Here is a 20,116-nt window from a genome sequence, read left to right as displayed (position 1 = left end):
TTCTTTAGAGTGTTGCACATATGTCCCTAATCACGGGAGTTCCAAGAACAATAGGAGGTTCCAGCGTTTTATGTGCGGCTGCCAACCATTGTTAGGAGACCAGAACAGCATGTGGCTCCAAGCGGTTGTTATTGCTGTTTCTTTCCGGCGAGTCACATCTAACACAAGTGATACAGGGACGCATTTTTGTGGCTTTTTAAACGCTCGCACATTCTCTCTGATACATAGTGTGCGGTGTCACAACACTCCTACACACACGCACGCACACACACACGCACGAAGATGCACTTACACTGACAAGAAGGTGTATGCTGTCCACATGCTCTTACACGCACACAGGGGAGTGTTCGTTGTCCACATGCTCTCTCCACACACACAAACATGTCCATTGTCCACAGTTTTGCTCCCATGCCCTTTACACCACAAAAAACGGCCCTTTAAGAATTTATAAATTAGTGTGTCCCCGGTACAATCACTGGCAGCCTGCAGCCCATCTACCCGCGGCCTTGTGAAGAGTCACCTGCCAGCAGCAATCATGGAAGGGAACACTTTTTAATCTGTGATGCACTTTTCATTGTTAAGTGTTACAACCCCTGTTCTATCTGAATATTTCCGAATACAATGCAAATCTAATTTTTTTACACATTTAATTCACCAATGTTGTGATGTATTTATGGCTTTAATTTGTAGGTCCGCTGTCATTTCCTCTTAGAGAATGACTGAAATGTCTATATTGAATCTACCTGTGTTTTAGTGCCCAGTCAGCTCAGAGCATGCAGACCTGTGGGCACAGGCGCTGGCCAAAAATAGAGTCTGTTCCCATGAGATGGAACCAGCCATCGGTGTACAAGGGTGCAGTAATAGAGGTCCCTGTATCGTGAGGCTTCAGCGCTGAGTGAATCTGGGTGGAGTATCGCAGTCCAAGACTAAATTTACCTGTAGAGCCAAGCTCTAGTGCTGGGTGAGCCTGCGTGCAGTATCGCAGTCTGTGACTGCACTTCCTTGTAGAGCCAAGCTCTAGTGCTGGGTGAATCTAGCTGCAGCACTGCAGTCCGTTCCAAGAGGCAAAATGTTAGGCATTTTCAATGCTTTGTAGCTTAGCATTTTATAAACATTTCCCTCAAGTTCTTAACTGTAGGGATTGCGGACACACCCCTCAATGGGAAGTTCTCATTTGCTAAACAAGGGGTTGCTTCCTCTAGGTAACACATTTCACAGTTGTATTTTATCCAGATTTCTTGATTTCAGTGAGCTTGTAGGCTGCATTGACATCTGCGTATACATAAAGGCTTGTTCTGCTCTCCCTCCCTTCACTGACGTGTGTGGGTGTGTGAGAGAGAGTGTGTGTGTGTGTGAGAGTGTGTGTGCGTGAGAGTGCGAGGCAGGGTGAGAGAGCGAGAGTGCATTTCTTGGTTGAGAAACAGATTATATATAATCTAGGTGCGTCGATTGTCAAATATCATCATGGACACAAGTACTCTGCGCAGCAACTGCTGGGATGGTGGGCATTTATTTTCATCTAAAGCGTACCTCGTTTCCAGACCCTGGTGTGAGTTGCAGGTAACAACATTGCTGTATGTGACCAATAGATTACATAGGGGTCTCTGCTGCAAGTACATTAACCACACAATCTATCATGCACCCCTGAATCCCGAGACTTGCTGAATAGATAACTCGGCACAGAACAAGCACTCCTGTAAGGAGGTAAGCGTACACCTTATGACCAGCATGAAGTGGGAGTGCCCCGCAACATGTGAGGCATACACTGCCACCTCCTACACAATAATTTGGAATTTTAACCTTAAATGTAACACCCAGACTAATGTGCTGCATAGCTAAACACCTATGAGGTCCTAATGGCAAGACATATTGGCTATGCCAATGCTCGTTCATGATGATGTCAGATGAGGGTTGAGAGTATTTTTTCAGTTTCACATACTCTTCATGCATGCGTTTGGGTCGTCCCCCTCTCTCTGAGTTTTTGTCAGGTAAGTCCTGAAAGGAACGAGAAGGATGTGTATCAGTGTACTGATACCTATCAGGTGTAGGAAAGTACCATCTTGCCTGGCATGTTACCCCCATATTTCACTGTATATATGTTGTTTTAGTCTATGTGTCACTAGGACCCTGTCAGGCAGGGCCCCAATGCTCATAAGCATGTGCCCTGTATGTGTTCCCTGTGTGATGCCTAACTGTCTCACTGAGGCTCTGCTAACCAGAACCTCAGTGGTTATGCTCTCTCTGCTTTCCAAATTTGTCACTAACAGGCTAGTGACTAAATTTACCAATTCACATTGGCATACTGGTACACCCATATAATTCCCTAGTATATGGTACTGAGGTACCCAGAGTATTGGGGTTCCAGGAGATCCCTATGGGCTGCAGCATTTCCTTTGCCACCCATAGGGACCTCTGACAATTCTTACACAGGCCTGCCAGTGCAGCCTGAGTGGAATAATGTCCACGTTATTTCACAGCCATTTACCACTGCACTTAAGTAACTTATAAGTCACCTATATGTCTAACCTTCACCTGGTGAAGGTTGGGTGCAAAGTTACTTAGTGTGTGGGCACCCTGGCACTAGCAAAGGTGCTCCCACATCGGTCAGGGCAAATTCCCCGGACTTTGTGAGTGCGGGGACACCATTACACGTGTGCACTGTACATAGGTCACTACCTATGTACAGCGTCACAATGGTAACTCCGAATATGGCCATGTAACATGTCTAAGATCATGGAATTGTCACCCCAATGTCATTCAGGCATTGGGGTGAGAATTCCATGATCCCCCAGGTCTCTAGCACAGAATCCGGGTACTGCCAAACTGCCTTTCCGGGGTCTCCACTGCAGCTGCTGCTGCCATCCCCTCAGACAGGTTTCTGCCCTCCTGGGGTCCAGGCAGCCCTGGCCCAGGAAGGCAGAACAAAGGACTTCCTCAGAGAGAGGGTGTAACACCCTCTCCCTTTGGAAATAGGTGTGAGGGCTGGGAGGAGTAGCCTCTCCCAGCCTCTGGAAATGCTTTGATGGGCACAGATGGTGCCCATCTCTGCATAAGCCAGTCTACACCGGTTCAGGGATTCCCCCAGCCCTGCTCTGGTGTGAAACTGGACAAAGGAAAGGGGAGTGCCACTCCCCTGACCTGCACCTCCCAGGGGAGGTGCCCAGAGATCCTCCAGTGTGTCCCAGACCGCTGCCATCTTGGAAACAGAGGTGTTGCTGGCACACTGGACTGCTCTGAGTGGCTAGTGCCAGCAGGTGACATCAAAGGCTCCTTCTGATAGGCTCTTACCTCTCTTGGTAGCCAATCCTCCTTCCTAGGTAGCCAAACCTCCTTTTCTGGCTATTTAGGGTCTCTGCTTTGGGGATCTCACCAGATAACTAATGCAAGAGCTCACCAGAGTTCCTCTGCATCTCCCTCTTCACCTTCTGCCAAAGGATCGACCGCTGACTGCTCAGGACGCCTGCAAAACTGCAACAAAGTAGCAAGACGACTACTAGCAACCGTGTATTGCTTCATCCTGCCTGCTTTCTCGACTGTTTCCAGTTGGTGCATGCTCTGGGGGTAGTCTGCCTTGTTTCTGCACCAGGAGCTCTGAAGAAAAATCTCCAGTGGGTCGACGGAATCTTCCCCCTGCAACCGCAGGCACCAAAAGACTGCATCACTGGTCCTCTGGGTCCCCTCTCAGCCAGACGAGCGTGGTCCCTTGAACTCAGCAACTCTGTCCAAGTGACTCCCACAGTCCAGTGACTCTTCAGTCCAAGTTTGGTGAAGGTAAGTCCTTGCCTCCCCACGCTAGACTGCATTGCTGGGTATCCCTTGATCTGCAGCTGCTCCGGCTCCTGTGCACTCTTCCAGGATTTCCTTCGTGCACAGCCAAGCCTGGGTCCCCCGACACTATAACCTGCAGTGCACAACCTTTTGAGTTGTCCTCCGGCGTCGAGGGACTCCCTTTTGTGACTTCGGGTGGACTCCGGTTCACTTTTCTTCTAAGTGCATGTTTAGGTACGGGTGCTGCCTGCTTCTGTGAGGGCTCCCTGTGTTGCTGGGCGCCCCCTCTGCCTTCTCTTCCGAGTGGCGACATCCTGGTCCCTCCTGGGCCACAGCAGCACCCAAAAACCCCAACCGTGACCCTTGCAGCTAGCACGGCTTGTTTGCGGTCTTTCTGCGTGGGAACACCTCTGCAAGCTTCATTGCGACGTGGGACATCCATCCTCCAAAGGAGAAGTTCCTAGTCCTCTTCTTTCTTGCAGAACTCCAAGCTTCTTCCAACAGGTGGCAGCTTCCTTGCACCCTCAGCTGGCATTTCCTGGGCTCCTGCCCACTCTCGACACTGTCGCAACTATTGGACTTGGTCCCCTTGTCTTACAGGTACTCAGGTCCAGAAATCCACTGTTGTTGCATTGCTGGTGTTTGTTCTTCCTTCTGAATCCCCCTATCACGACTTCTGTGCTATCTGGGGGTTGGGGTGGGCTATTTTTCTAACCCTCACTGTTTTCTTACAGTCCCAGCGACCCTCTACAAGCTCACATAGGTTTGGGGTCCATTTGTGGTTCGCATTCCACTTTTGGAGTATATGGTCTGTGCTGCCCCTATACCTATGTGCTCCTATTGCAATCTATTGTAACTTTACACTGCTTGCATTGCTGTTCTTGCTATTACCTGCATAATTTTGGTTTGTGTACATATAGATTGTGAATATATCTTATCCTCATACTAAGGGTACTCACTGAGATACTTTTGGCATATTGTCATAAAAATAAAGTACCTTTATTTTTAGTACTTCTGTGTTTTGTGTTTTCTTATGATATTGTGCATATGACACCAGTGGTATAGTAGGAGCTTTACGCGTCTCCTAGTTCAGCCAAAGCTGCTTTGCCATAGCTACCTTCTATCACCCTAAGCTGCTAGAAACACCTCTTCTACAGTAATAAGGGATAACTGGACCTGGGACAATGTGTAAGTACCTCTCGTACCTCCTACAAGCCAGGCCAGCCTCCTACATCAGGCTGTTAAAGTCGCATCATGGTTATATAAATTATAGTGTTTTTCAGAAAACTCCAGTTATGGAGATCCACCCCGTGTTTTTTAGTTTTCCTTATTGTTTGTTTGACCCGGAGCTTCTTAGAAGCCTCAGCTGCCTACTTGGTATTTTCGGTTTCAGATTTGCCTTTAAGCTGTGGCTTATTAGACCTGGCTCCTACATTATTGCGACCTTTGGGTGTATATTATTAGCAATTTTTGGTAATTCACTCTCTTGGTCCAATGCAGAAACCTGCGGGAGGCGTTGGCCTACTGCCAGCGCTGCTGCCTTCCCTTTGGTGTTACTGAAAGTAATTGAGAAGACTGTGGCAAAATTGCCAATTAATTTAATCCCCAAATTCAGGGTATGGGCCACCTCATTATTTTTTATCTACTTCAGGCAAAACAGTAGTAGACGGTGAAGTATGTCATATATGGCACAAACCTCAATAAGGGGGAGCATTATAATAATGGTAAAAAAGAACCAATTCAACCATGTTAATGTTACAGTGTTACCCTCCTACCTGATCCTACCTACACTATCGAGCGCAAAGTGTGAGTATCCTCTGCCAGATCCACTGGGACAGCATGATCCCCACACCTGGGTAAGAACTGATAGGAAGCCGGTCTAGTGTAGTGTGGGCTATTGTCCTTGGCAGGTTGGAAGTCAGAATCAGCAGGTCTGCACCTCGGGCAAAGTGCACGGCATTCCAGGATAATCCCAGCAGAAGTGATGCTCCTCCAAATGTAGCCCAAAGGCAGTTTACATAATGAAACCACTGTCCGTATCCCATTGTGTCAGGAGCAGAGCTGATGTGATAGGAGTCTCTGAGCTGTCACCAATAGACAATCATGGTACAAGGGCATTGGTGTACTCTGTGCATAGCCTTGGACATGGTGTACAGACTACAAGGAAGGAACACTTACAAGGAATAAGCTACATTCACAGTGTTTTCCTAGTACACTATTGCCTAAGTGTACAACGATGCAAAAAAAGTAACCATCAGAAAAAGATGTCAAGCTAAAATCTGCAATCTAAAATAGAGACTGAGGGCGGAACCTAATGTGCCACACGTGCATATTTTTGGAAACAACACAACCAGGGGAGTATAGGGGTGTGTGACCTGCGTGGCTCTCACTAGGTAATTTTAACCAGAAGCCCTTGCAAACATCAAACTTTTGTAATTAAAAAAAAAAAAGAACACACATTTTAATCACATTTGTGTGATGAAAAGTTCTGGAATCTGCAGGGAGCCGCATATTTCTTACCACACGAGTTCCTGATAATCCCCCAATTAGAACTGCACCCCTCTTGTGCAGGTGGGCCACAAGACCACGCCCCAAAGGTCTGTAAAGCACTACATTGAGAGATAAGCAACCAGCGCAGCAGTGATATTAGCGCCTGTGCTTTTCCCTCACCGTCCCCCCCCCCCAAGCAAACCTACTAACGACTGACACTTCTGAAACCAGAAAACCAGGGGAAATCCAGGGTGGTGTGCTATGTGTAGGATATAATGAGGTTCCTACCCACAATGTCCTGCAATCCTCAAACTTAGTCTCAAATCACAAAGTTTCCTTACATTTCTGTGATGGAAACTTCCGGAATCAGCAAAATTCCCACCACCCAGTGTTACCTGCCTTGTGCCGATAAAAATGCTGCATGACTTATGTGTGGGGCTAGTACCTTCAACAAAAACTGATCACATCAAGGTCAATGGAAGCCCTTGTGAGGGGTCTCCCACTTACCTTGGCTTAATCCGTTACTGTAGCGTGAAATATTCTCATCATACAGTCGGCTTTCTGGCCACCACGGGCAAATTTGGGCAAATTTGGGCAAAAAGACTGATGTTGGCTACAGCCCCATCCCCAAAAAGGAAACAAACCATAGTCCAACAAAGCAAAATCTCTAATGTCACATGGAATTTCTGGCAGAAAGACTGAGCAATGGCCATGGGCAGCCACCACCCCCATGTGTAGCTTTATATTGTACCATAGTGTATATTAGGCTTTCTGCATCCCCCGCCCCTCAGAGGCAGAATGGGGATAATCAATCCCATCTGCCTTCAGCGGGGATGGGGGCAGAAAGATGGTCACCAGATTTTATGGAGGGCAGATAGGGGGGTAATCACGCCCATCTGCAATCCAGCGAGGGCAGAAAGACTGCCTTTTTTTGGTGGGAGCATGGCCATGCTTCTTGTCGGCAGCAGCCACTGCTATATTTTCATTTAAAAACAAAAAAATATATATATATATATATAAGCTGGTTTCTGGTTGGCTTTCTCCTACCCTGCCCCCCACCCCCAAGGTTACAGATTTCAGGTAAGCACCCCAATCTGCATCCCTACGGAAGGCTGTGGCAGAAAGCCTTTTGCCGTATTCATTTGGGGTGGGGACATTGACATGCCCTGGTGGGCAGCCTCCACCTCTATTTTTAATTTTTTTTAAAATGCTCTTGCGTCTAGTGGTCTACCTCTAGTTGCTCCCCGACTGATCAGGGGGAAGCACCAGTCTGTACCTAAGGGTCCCCACCCCATATTTAGTGCCTAGTGTGTGGATTCCCTGTTGGGAAATCCTCCTGTGGTGATGCCCAAGCAGGGATCCACTGGGCAGAGGTACCTCTCCCAAGATTATCAGTGCTCAGGGGGCTGAAATATGACCCCAAGCACTGATTCAGTAAAAGTAAAACAAGCCCATCGGCTTGTTTCACTTTCACTTTTACAAGCAAGTACATCAGCTTTCCCTGCGATCGGTTTGTCATTACAAAGAAATACACTTCAGCTGCTGGGAAGCGCTTCCTGAGCTGCAGGGTAAAAAGAAAATGGAAACCCTCTGGAGCAAAGCACCAGAGAGGCCTTTCTAACCCTCCCCACTGATGGTCAAAGGCCGACAGATGCATGGGGGAGGGAATGCAGGTGTCTGCCACTGGCTGAGACCCACACCATAAGGATTAAAGTAGTTTGGGGGCCTGTTTTCATAAAAATATAAATATAACTGAATTAGCAATAGGCTTTCACTTATACACACAACTGTTGGTTATCCTTTGAGATGTGCACCCATGGCTTTTATAGTAATAATACCAGCTTTCAGTCAGTCCCTATTCCCACACATTTCTCTAATATTTCCAAATTATAAGAACCCATGGGTCAAGTATTATGTTGTTGAAAAACAATTTCACATTTAGTAATAAAAATCGGCCATGTCACACCTTAGATGATCTGCCTCCTTATCCCAGTGATGATGCGGGACAGAATTTGAACTCGATGCCTTAAAAATCTCTAACACAAAAGGTAGACCCAGTCATATACAAATCGGTCTGATGGATTAAACCCAGATCTGTGACTGGGGGGTGAATGTTTGATTTGTTTTGCATACCGTCCGTCATCTGTTGTTTTTGCATTTGTCGCCCTAAGTGGGAAGGGGGTCCCATGACATGGGACATGTCCCATGCTTGCTATGCCACCAGATTCAAGCTAGCCTGGCTGATGAAGGGTGATACCCTGAAACCGATCCCAGGATGCTTGTTTCTGGTCTAGGGAGGGCATGGCCTGGCAGTTCGGGCTGGACTGTTCCCATGGTAAACAGGGTCAAGACTGATTTGCATATGGCTGGGTCCAAACTGGAATGGCAGGCAAACAAAACTGATGGATTAAACGCACATCTGGGACTGGGGGGGGGGGGGGAATGTTTGATTTGTTCTGCGTTCTGTCCACCATCTGTTTTTGCATTAAAAAACAACAAGTCAACTCTGGAATTCCCCATGTTTGGTAGCAGACCTAGATGCAGGTTTTAAGAATTTACTTATCCATTCCCAGTCTCTCTCTGCCTCATTATTTATTACATTTACTGAACTGAAATGGGAAACTGGTTGAATGTGGGATATTTTAAGTTTATTACGACTTTTATATTATCTGTTTATTTTACCTTTCACCTCCTGGACCCAGAAAATTAGGATAATGATTACTTAATTTCAAAGAGCCCTTCCAACATGTTAAAGTAGTTTTCAATGTATTGTTTAGTGGTCTCAATAACAAAGTGTTTTTGGCTTAAGTACTTAATTGACATGAATTGCTATGTCCTCCAGGTTGGACGGTAAGTGTAAAAACCCAAGTAATTTTTTTTTTCATTCCTTTCATGTATTCTCACCAACTGACTGACTGTATACTAGAGATATCTGGGGCATCCAAAGCAGATAACACTGATTTTAATACAGGCCTTCGGATACCTTATTTTAATATGTACTACATGTCTTCCAATTGGAAGATAGAAGTTAAACCAATGATTAGGTCTTCACATTTCGTCTAGTTCCCAGGTAGCTATCCAATTTTGATATCCTGAATGGTCACTGTTCACTAGTGCTCATTTTGTAATACAAGTGGCCTTTATTGCAAGCTATAGTGGCCTTCTATCACCAGTCTGCCAGTACTACCAATGCCAAAAGGGTGACAATTCAGAGTATGAAAACGGCACAAAGCTTTAAAGGGAAGGAAGAAGAAGAGAAGGAGCTATTATTGTTCAAATGCTCTTTAGAACTGGTTATCATACATTTTTCTAGGACCATCACAAAGGGTGAATTTCTAGTCAGCTTCTCCTAGTGCCTATATACTACAAACTTCCAAGGAGCACAGGAATAAAGCTTAAGTTATTTACCTTCAGTAATGCTTTTTCTCAAAAAGACCTTATGTAACCACAGATTTCTCACTTTAGAATATTCCCTGGGCGTCAGACTGGATGCGTAAATCTTAAGCAGTACCCTCTGTGCACAAGTAGGTACCATTGATTGGCTCAACATCAAAAGTGATGTTGCAGTGCCCATATAGGTGCCACTCCGTGCAACGGCATCAGTCACTTTACTGACTAGTTTGGTTCCAAAAAACACAAAACCACGCAAAAAACAATGTTACTGTTTTACTAGTTTGCCACGTCTAACAGGAGCATATGTGTGAAGAACAAGTTACTTACCTTCGGTAATGCCTTTTCTAGTGGATACATACAGTCACTATATTTGTATGCATATTTAGTGTGTTGTTTCCATTAGTTTTGTTTCATATTATTGCAAAAACGTTGGTTTGATGTGCTTATATTACTCTGTAATGTCAATGTTCACCTGTTCGCCTCTAAGGCACGTAAAAAATAGTGATAACTGACGTCTGCACGTCAACGAGGGCTTCTTATTGCCTGGATGACGTCATACGGCGTCACGTGGAGTCGGGCAATTGTGACGTCATCGTCGACGTGAAGAGCTAGAAGAAAATTTCCGTCGAGGGCTGGCGCCTGGGGAAAATTCTTTAGGTGAGGAATCCACAGGTAGTTGTATCTATCAGACTATCCCAGTTCGCAGATCAGGGAGAATGAGAGTGTCAGTGAGAAATCTGCATTTATAAAGAGTCAGCAGGGGTGGAGACATGTGACTGAAGGTAAGTAACTTGTCCATCTGTAAAAAAAAAATATATATATTCTAACTGCAGATTCCTCACCTTAGAATAGATACCTGAGCAATGCCTTCCAGAAGGTGGAACTGCGAACTGACTTAGATCAAAAAGTGTTGGAGGACCAAAAGGACAAGATGCCCATCATAACGGATCTGTCTAAGAAGTAGTGCTTTGTGAACATGTGGAGGGACAGTCACATGGCAGCTTGGCAAACATCCATGGCAGTAATCCCAGTGCTGTAACGCAGTAGTGGTGGTCTTGGACCTGGTAGAGTGAGCCCGCAAACACTCAGGGGAGCTGCATCTTCAAAACGTAGCAGATTTTTTATGCGGAGATGGTCTGTTTTTGCAAGGTCTTGCCTTTCTTTGCTCCGATGAACCAAATGAAGAGCTGGTCATCCACCTGATGGTATGAACAATATAGAAGGAAAGAGCGCTCTTATGGTCCCAAACGATGCAGTCTCTCCACCTCCTTGGATAGAGGAGGCGGAGCATAGAAACCAGGCAGTGTAATGCTTTGGCCACCATGAAACGTGATAACCACCTTCAGGTGAAAAAGGCATGCATCCAAAGGACTGGGTTTTGTCAGGGGAAAAAGTTAGTGTATGGCAGGTGTGTCGACAAAGCCTGAAGCTCACTGTCCCCCTCTGGCCAATGTAATGGCCGCCAGAAAACTGTTTTAATGGTCAAGAGCTGCAGGAAGCAGCTATGCAGGGGCTCAAAGGGATAACACGAGATAAGTAAGGACCCAATTAAGGTTCCCTGAGGGCATCACAAAGGGAGTAAGTATGATATACAAAATAGCTGATACGTAACCCTTAACAGTTCCAAGGGCAAGGCCTTGCCTGGTTAAAGGTAGAACAAAGAGCAAGACCTTCAACAGAGGATCAGATGGGGGGATCCACATGATGTGACGAATATCAAGCCACAAATGTATCCTAAGGGCAGGCGTGGACAGTTTTAATGGATAGGCGCCTGGCTGTCAGACATCACAAACTTCTGGAGGGAGATCGAAATCCCTCAGTTGTTGCCGCTCAATCTCCAGGCATGATGGTGGGGTGCACACAGGTTTGGGTGTAGGATCCTGCCCTGCTGCTGCACCAGGAGATTCTCTCAAAGGTGCAGCCTGACTGGAGCACAGATGCTCATGCTCAGGATTCCATACTCTGTGTCCAATCTGGAGCCATAAAAATGGCTTGCACCCATTCGGTCCTGATACTGAGATCTCTGGGTAACAGTGGTATCTGCAGAAAAGCATACAGAAGTCCAGAGTTCCACTCAAGGTGGAACACATCTCTGAGGGAGAGCCTTTTTGAAAACTCCAGCATGCAGAAGTGCTGACATTCAGTGTTCTCGGCATCTGCAAACAGATGGAGCCAAGCTTCTCCCCAGTCGTGGAAGAGACCGTGTTTGGCCTATTGTTCTAAGATCCTGCTAGGTGATGCACAACCAGGAAAATGTTCTGGCACTCCAGCGAAGTCCACAGGTGTAAAGACTCCTGGCATAGGGTCCACTACACCACCCTGATCTGTTTGTTGCAGTACCACATGGTGGTGCTGTTGTCTGAAGACCTGAACCAGCCTTCCTTTGATATATAGAAGAAAGGCTTTCAATGCTAAGTGAATCGACCTCAACTCCAATAGACTCATGTGGAGCTGAGACTTTGATAGAGACCAGAGTCCTCTGATCTACACCACTCCCAGATGGCTACCCCAACCCAGGAGTAACAAGTCTGTCAACACTGTGAACTCTGGGTGGGAACGGGAGAAGGGTCTCTTGCTGACCCAATCGCAGTTTGTCAGCCAACACTGTAGATCCTTTGCACTTTCCGTCAATATCTAGACCAAGTCAGAGAAATTCCCCTGATACTGTGCCAACTGGGACTTCAGGTCCCACTGCAGAGCCCGCATATGCCAGCAGGTATGCTCTACCAGCAGAAAGCAGGAGGTCACAAGACCCAGCATCCTCAGAGTCAGTCACACTGAAATCCAGGATTGCGGCTGAAACATCGGAACCATAGCTTGAATATCCTGGACTCGCCGCTCTGGAGGGTAGGCACAGAACTGCACTGTATTCAATATGGCTCTGATGAAAGGTATCATTTGAGAGGGAGGCAAGTGAAACTTTGGCATGTTGATTGTAAATCTCACCAAATGCAGAAGGTCCGCCATACTCTGGAGGTGGGCTATAACTACCTGCGGCAAGCCTGCCTTCAACAATCAGTCATCTAGGTCAGGGAAGACTGGAACCCCTAAGCTCCGCAAACAGGCTGCAACCACCACCATCATCTCCCCACACCAAAGGGGCACTGGTGAGGCTAAGCGGGACCACAGTGAACTGAAAATGCTTGTAGCACCCAGTGTAAACTGCAGGTAATGCCTGTGGGCCAGCAGGATGGAGATAAAAAGTATGCGCCATACCAGTCCAGTGCTACCATTCACTCTCGAGGATCCAGAGCAAACAGGACCAGAGTCAACATCAGCATCTTGAAATTCTCTTGTTTCAGGAAGTGGTTGAGAGGGGACAGGTCTAGTATGGGGCAGAGGCTTCCGTAAGCTGAATAGCAACCGCGCCCTACTTCTGGTGCAGGCAGTCTCTTGATGGATCCTTTGGCCAAAAAAGTCTGCAATTTCTGACTGTAAAGCATGCTGGGATTGGCTCATGCATGCTTTCTGGGCCCTGTGGCCCAGTCTTCGAAAGGAGTGGGCAGGCTACTAGACTAGGTAGGGCTGGTAATGCAGTGACCCAAAATGTCACCTTCTATGTCTGCGGAAGTGGCAAAAGGACTGCTGTTGCATATTCATCCAGAAGAAAAGGCAAAGGGATCAGGCAGTGACTCTGCTCTTGCTAAAGTGCTCTAGCATTGCATCGGTCTTGTCGTCAAATAGGCGGGAGCCGTTAAAGGCCATGTGAATCAAAGAAGACTGTACATTCCTCCAGAACCAGTGGACATTAATCCGGCGTGGCGACACATAGCTACTGCAGAAGCCATGGCTCTATCCAGGGATCCATGATGTCCAGTCTGCCAAGATAGGAAACTTCACTGCCTCCCTGATGTCCACAAGAGCTTGACTAAGAAAGGCACAGACTTCCTTGGGCAGCATGGGAAGCAGCTGCACAACGAATCTCACAATGCATGGGAATATCAGCCCAAGAGGTATGCATTGTTGACCGACTGCAGAGCAAGTCAGGTGCAAGAAAAAATTACCTTCTCAAAAGTGTCCAGCCTCTTCCGATTCCCTATCCAGTTGTGTGGAAGGGAACACGCTTGGGTTGACCTTCGTGGCCTGTACCACCAGGCTCTCAGGTAAGGGGTGCTAGGAAAGGAAGGCTGGGTCTCCTGGGGCAGGACAGTGCCGACAGGCAATCTTTCGGTACACAGGAGCCACTCTGTAAGACATTCAGCCAAGCACCCAAGAACACATCAGTAAGGAGCTTGTGAAGTTAAGCACATGTTAAGATGAGCCTGTTCCCATTTGAAGCACCTCTGTAAAGTAATTTGTCTTGACCTCGACGACCAGCAGCTGGAGATCGAGGACCTCCACTGCACTGGGCATCACGGTGGCAAAAGATGCACCTTCCTCCAAAACCTGGCCTGGAGTAGCAATCATGTATCCTTTACCATCCAGGTTCTCCAAGGGACCATACACCACCTCCTCAGTTACCCCTTCAGGAAGGTAGGGGTGAGATGGAAAATGCAGGGGATAGGAAAGCCTTGACAGTACCAGCAGCAGCACCGAAAAGCATCGGATTAGCCTTATGCATGATAATCTGCTCATCATCGAACAGTGCCAGAAGGAACCGCGCCAATATGGGTGGAATCACCTGTGGCAGTCCGGATCCAAAGATGGATCCGGAGAGCCAAGCAGGTGTCCAGGCCAAACCCACCAACAGGTACCCAGCACAGGGCTTTACTCAGGTCCAAGGGGCCTGAAAGCACTCCAGGAGGAGTATGTGGTCCAAAGATGGTATGCATGGCATCATAAAGGGCCACATGTACAGTCGCCAGATTCTGCGACTTCCTAATTGCAACATTTTGCGACTCACAAATAAGAAATCACAACCTGCGATGTACCAATGTGTCTCAAACATATTGCGATTCCCAGCTGTACGCAAATTAACCTGCTTCATCAATATTCATCATGCAGGTTGCAATTAGCAACCCATTACGAATGGCCAAAATCACAGGGATGGTGGCCTGCTACTAGGAAGGGACGCCCTTAACACACCCCTTACTAATATCACCCCGCTAACTTATTTTGTGATTCGGTAATAGGTTACGGATCATAACTTTTTGAATATGAATTATAAAATAAGGTTAGTACAAGTCAAAAGTCTATTTAGCGTCACAAACTGCCCGATTCTCCGTTTGCGGCTGCTAAAACCTTTTGTACATGTGGCCCAATAATTTGTAAGGTCGTGGGCATTGCTCCAGTGCAGGAAAACTCAGGGTAGCGTGAAACAAACGTCGGCTCTGTAGGTGGAGCAAAGGCCTGGAAGAAGGTGAAGTCCAATTCTTCCATATTCTTTTGAAACTCTATTATCAAATTTATGTAATCAAGGAACACATATAAATAGTTGTATGCCAAGAATCACTGGATAAATCTCTTATTTCAGCAGTGGCAAAAATAATCTACTTTGAGATTACTTAAATAGCCTTGAGAAAGCCCCAGGTTTATGTACCATTAGGGGGCGAAACACATGTCGGCATTTTCCTTTCATCTCTGCATGTTATATTGGTGCTGTGCTCGTCATCGATGTACTTCGCAATAAACCTTGACTGGACCTACTAACCTGGCTGGATATGCCTATTCAAACCAGAATCTTTTTATGAATATATGGACTACTTGTTTGAAATATGGGTTTACCAATATTTTGCTCTTGTATTATCCTTACTGAGGCTAATATGAGGGGTCCACACCTCCTTGGTAACCCATACTCCTTTCATAAAATATTGCATGGTCATTGAGAGAGAGAGCGTTGGACCAGTCTGGAATGTATCTTTTATAAGTGTACAGTGAGTCTCTAGCACAGTGAGAGTTGCCCCTGACATGGTTATCACACTCTTACCGAAGCCTGATAAAGATCCCTAGTACTGGAGCTCCTACCGACCGATTTCACTGCTGAACTTTGACACGAAGATCTTGGCAAAGCTCCTGGCCGCCCGCCTCTCCTTGCTGCTGGACAGCATCACCTCTTAGGTGCAGTCTGGGTTTGTCCACCACCATTCTACGAATATCAATCTTAGTACACTGTTTGCGGTGCTTCACAGAATCTCCACACTTATACCCCCACAGAGGTCGCCCTGCTGGACGGTGAAAAAGCGTTGGACTCCCTCAAATGGCCCTTTCTTTTTGCCACCTTACACAATCTGGGACTCCCTCTGGGCTTCACAGCCCTGATTAAATTATTATATACTGCCCCTACCACTAGGATCCGGGTAAAGGCACTATAACCTCTCCTTTTTATATCTCCAGGGGGACTCGACAGGGCTGTCCACTGTCCTTGCTTTTTATAATAGCAGTGGTCAGACAACTGCAAGAAAATCAGTCATGGGGGACTGCAAATTTGGAGTGGGTCCCTGCTTATCTCACTATATGCGGAAAACATTCTGCTATTCATCTGCCACCCGGAGGTAAATCTGGATCCTGTTTTGCAGGAGGTTATCAGGTTTGGCGTTTTCTTGGGGCTACGGATCAAAAGGATAAAATCAGAGCTCTTTCCACTCACGGATGCGACGGTCCCATTTTGTACGCAATATCCTGTGAAATAGTGTGAAGGCATTTAAGTATCCGGGCATATACGTTCACCGTGATAAGGACCAGATTATCCGCCTTAACTATGGGCCAGCAGTGGAGAAACTCACAGTGCAAACTGATCGCTGGATTAAATTGCCGATTTCCCTAGTGGGCAGTATTACTATAATCTAAATGGTTGTACTCTGCTGCTTTTTATAACTCTTTGTGAACATCCCTATCCCTTTGACTAATTCCATTTCTGCTACTCTATGGCAACTCTTGACACTACTTATCTGGGCAGATAAGCGCATAAGGATTCGATGGGACACATCAGTGCTTCCCTATGATAGGGGTGGTGTTGGACTGCCCCATTTTCCTTTGTATTACCTGGTTGCACAGTATAGTTTCTCCTTCCAATGGTGCCACCCCATTGCACGCCTGCAATATAATATCCCTGAGAGAGATCTGGTGTTTCCCGTGCAGTTACGCACTATGCTCCCACAAGGGTACCTACCCCATGGCCCCCAAAGATATACAGATGGTCTCCACTGTGTGCTGGGGCCTGGCGCAGGCTGGCCTGCATGCTCCATGGAGGATACCTGTATTAACCCACATTGCCCTTGGCCGATAATCCATGGCTTCCACTTACAGGTGAGACACTAGTTAAACGTACTCTGACAGCCGTCTCATTGCATATCATGGGGGATCTGTTCCCAGATGGGCACATCTCTTTTAGAATTGAGGATACACGTTTTACAGCAGAAGCCACTATGGACCACTTTGTTCTTAGTCGATTACAGAGCACTCTGCTTCCAACTTATCCACTGGCACTAGAGGAAGTTATATGGCCCCACCCCCCCCCATGCTGCTGATTGACAACACAGATGGCACCAGACCGATCTCCCGGAGGTACAGGGCGTGCCTACACATGACTCCAAGGTCTGTAGTTGCTGGGAGGCAGACCTGGGACTGCCCATCTTTGATAAAATGTGGAAGTCCTGCTGCATGCAAACACACTGCAAATCAATGAACAGTCACTATCGCCTAATTCATTATAAATTCCTTCGACAAGTGTATGTCATCCCAGTGGCAATTTCTCAACTGGACAGTGCTCGCACTCCTGTCCCAAATGCCAGGCACCTGAGGCAGACTGTGCGCATATGACGTGGACCATTACACGCTAAGATGAGAGGGGGGCGGGCTCCTGTCTTTCTCGCATGGTGGGGGTGCCGGTGGAATCCAGCCCTGCTTCCGGCTCTGCTGGGTATGTGGCAGACAACATCCCTAAATCAACCAGAAGGTTCACTGACCTGGTACTACTACTAGGACCTCCCCTGCGGTGGAGGCTTGGATCTGTAGTCTGATATATTGTGACATGAATAGTGAACTATAAGCCTCTACAACCCCCCACATCTTGCCCCACATTTGGCAGCCTTTGCAAGACTTCTTGGTGGATCACACTGGCAGATGGGGGCAGGAGGTTAATGGGCAGTAAATTGAACTGGACTGTGCTGCTATACCAGACAGATGCTAAATTGTTGATGTGGTGCAATCTTATGTGATCTCTGTTTTGGAACTAGTAGAAGGGGACATGTCCCACCCACCCCCTCCCCGTTTTGTGGCCAGATCACTGTGTATACATATCTTAAACATGTTTTCTGACTAACAACATTGTTCCTCCTCCCTCATGAGCCTGATATTTCATCGTGTGACGAGGATGATGCCGGTCTTGTGTCATATTTTTTCTTTTCCTTTTCTTCTTGCTTAGAAACTAAATAAAACAAGTTTAAAAAGAAAAAAAGTTCCGACAACACACGACTCCTTAAAGAGGCTTGAGGCATAATCCCAATTAAACTACATACGGTAGCAATGCTGGGAACAGCTGAATATCCATTGCCCTAAAAATGACGCATCAATACAATATCTAGGGGTACGGATGCACTGCAAGATGGATTAAATTCTGAAGATAAACTAAGGACTGGTGATGCACAATCTACAAAAGTATGTGGACCGCTGGGTCACATGCCTCACTCCATGGTGGGAGGATTACGGTCACTAAAATGGTAGACAAACCCATGTTTCTTTACTAGTTTCTTAATATTCCTATATCCTGTTTTAAAAGGTTTATTGAAGTGTAGACTCTACTGGCCAGAATGATACAGGCAGGTAGGCAGCACAGGCCGCAGTAGGAGTTGTCTCCTCTGTATGGCTTAGAGGTAGGGTGGCCAGCCGTTCTAGATTTGCAAGGACAGTCACGGTTTTTCACCAGCTGTTTTAGCAGATTTCAGGAAATTTGTCCCAGCTTTTATGGAGAATTGACTGAAAAAGGTGGGAGGTACCTTGTTATGTTTTCCAAAGCAAGATTAGTAAGGAGCTGGTATAAGATAGCAATTTAAGTAACAGGTATGATACTGGCCTGAACCGGTTCTGTGCCTTTGACGAGGTGACCCCCAGGCAGGGATGGAAGGGGAAGCCCAATCTCAGGAGCCTCCCCCATCGCGCTGGAAGCTCAGCTTCCAGCGCGAACAAAAGAATTGCTTGGCAGGGTCGCTCCCCTGGGGGGGGGGAGATTATTTTAGGCCATTTCTGCCCCCCTGGGGGGTAGATGAGCCTATTTTGATTAGGCCGATCTGCCCCAAGGGGGGCAGAACCCACTAGGCACCGGGGATTTTTTTGTTTTTTGTTTTACCGATGGGGAGCGACCCCTTGGACAAGGGTCGCTCCCCTGGAGGGGAAAATTGTATTTAGGCCATTTCTGCCCCCTTTGGGGGCAGACCGGACGTTTTTTGCTATGCCAATCTGCCCTCAAGGGGGGCAGAAACCACTAGGCACAGGGGATTATTTTTTTTCGCCGCTAATGTCACGCAGGGGGAGCGACCCAGTAGGCAAGGGTTGCTCCCGGGGGGAGTGGGGGGGGTCAAATTTATTTTAGGCCATTTCTGCCCCCCCTGGGGCCGGCTGAGCTAGAGGCCAAAATCCACAGGTAGGCACTTTGCAAAAAACACCTCTGTTTTGGGGCATTTCCTTTCGTGGGTGCTAGGCCTACCCACACTATTGAGGTATCATTTTTATCGGAAGACCTGGGGGAACGCTTGGTGGAACGAAATTTGTGGCTCCTCTCTGATTCCAGAACTTTCTGTCACCAAAATGTGAGGAAAATGTGTTTTTTTACCCAAATTTTGAGGTTTGCAAAGGATTCTGGGTAACAGAACCTGGTCAGAGCCCTACAAGTCACCCCATCTTGGATTCCCCTAGGTCTCTAGTTTTCAAAAATGCACAGGTTTGGTAGGTTTCCCCAGGTGCCTGCTGAGCTAGAGGCCAAAATCTACAGGTAGGCACTTTGCCAAAAACACCTCTGTTTTCTTTCAAACAATGTGGTTTCCATGTTGCGTTTTGGGGCGTTTCCTGTCGCGGGCCCTAGGCCTACCCACACAAGTGAGGTATCATTTTTATCGGGAGACTTGGGGGAACGTAGAATAGCAAAACAAGTGTTATTGCCCCTTGTCTTTCTCTACATTTTTTCCTTCCAAATATAAGAGAGTGTGTAAAAAAGACATCTATTTGAGAAATGCCCTGTAATTCACATGCTAGTATGGTCACCCCGGAATTCAGAGATGTGCAAATAACCACTGCTCCTCAACACCTCATCTTGTGCCCATTTTGGAAATACAAAGGATTTCTTGATAGCTACTTTTCACTCTTTATATTTCAGCAAATGAATTGCTGTATACCCATTATAGAATGAAAACACACTGCAGGGTGCAGCTCATTTATTGGCTCTGGGTACCTCGGGTTCTTGATGAACCTACAAGCCCTATATATCCCCGCAACCAGAGGAGTCCAGCAGACGTAACAGTATATTGCTTTCGAAAATCTGACATAGCCGGAAAAAGTTAGAGTAAAACGTAGAGAAAAGTTGCTGTTTTCTTCA

The 20,116-nt window shown here is 46.8% G+C and overlaps 1 protein-coding gene across 5 annotated transcripts in view; it reads right to left on the bottom strand.

Annotated features, from left to right (window-relative positions):
• Window positions 1-20,116, bottom strand: part of LOC138261016 (methyl-CpG-binding domain protein 1-like) — a 1,081,642-nt gene that overhangs the window by 938,331 nt on the left and 123,195 nt on the right. The gene's annotated exons all lie outside the window — the stretch shown is intronic.

The sequence above is a fragment of the Pleurodeles waltl genome, chromosome 10 (assembly GCF_031143425.1).
Source record: "Pleurodeles waltl isolate 20211129_DDA chromosome 10, aPleWal1.hap1.20221129, whole genome shotgun sequence".
Taxonomy (NCBI): Eukaryota; Metazoa; Chordata; class Amphibia; order Caudata; family Salamandridae; genus Pleurodeles; species Pleurodeles waltl.
Note: the sequence above shows the minus strand (reverse complement) of the source record. Positions and strands in the feature narration are given on the sequence as shown.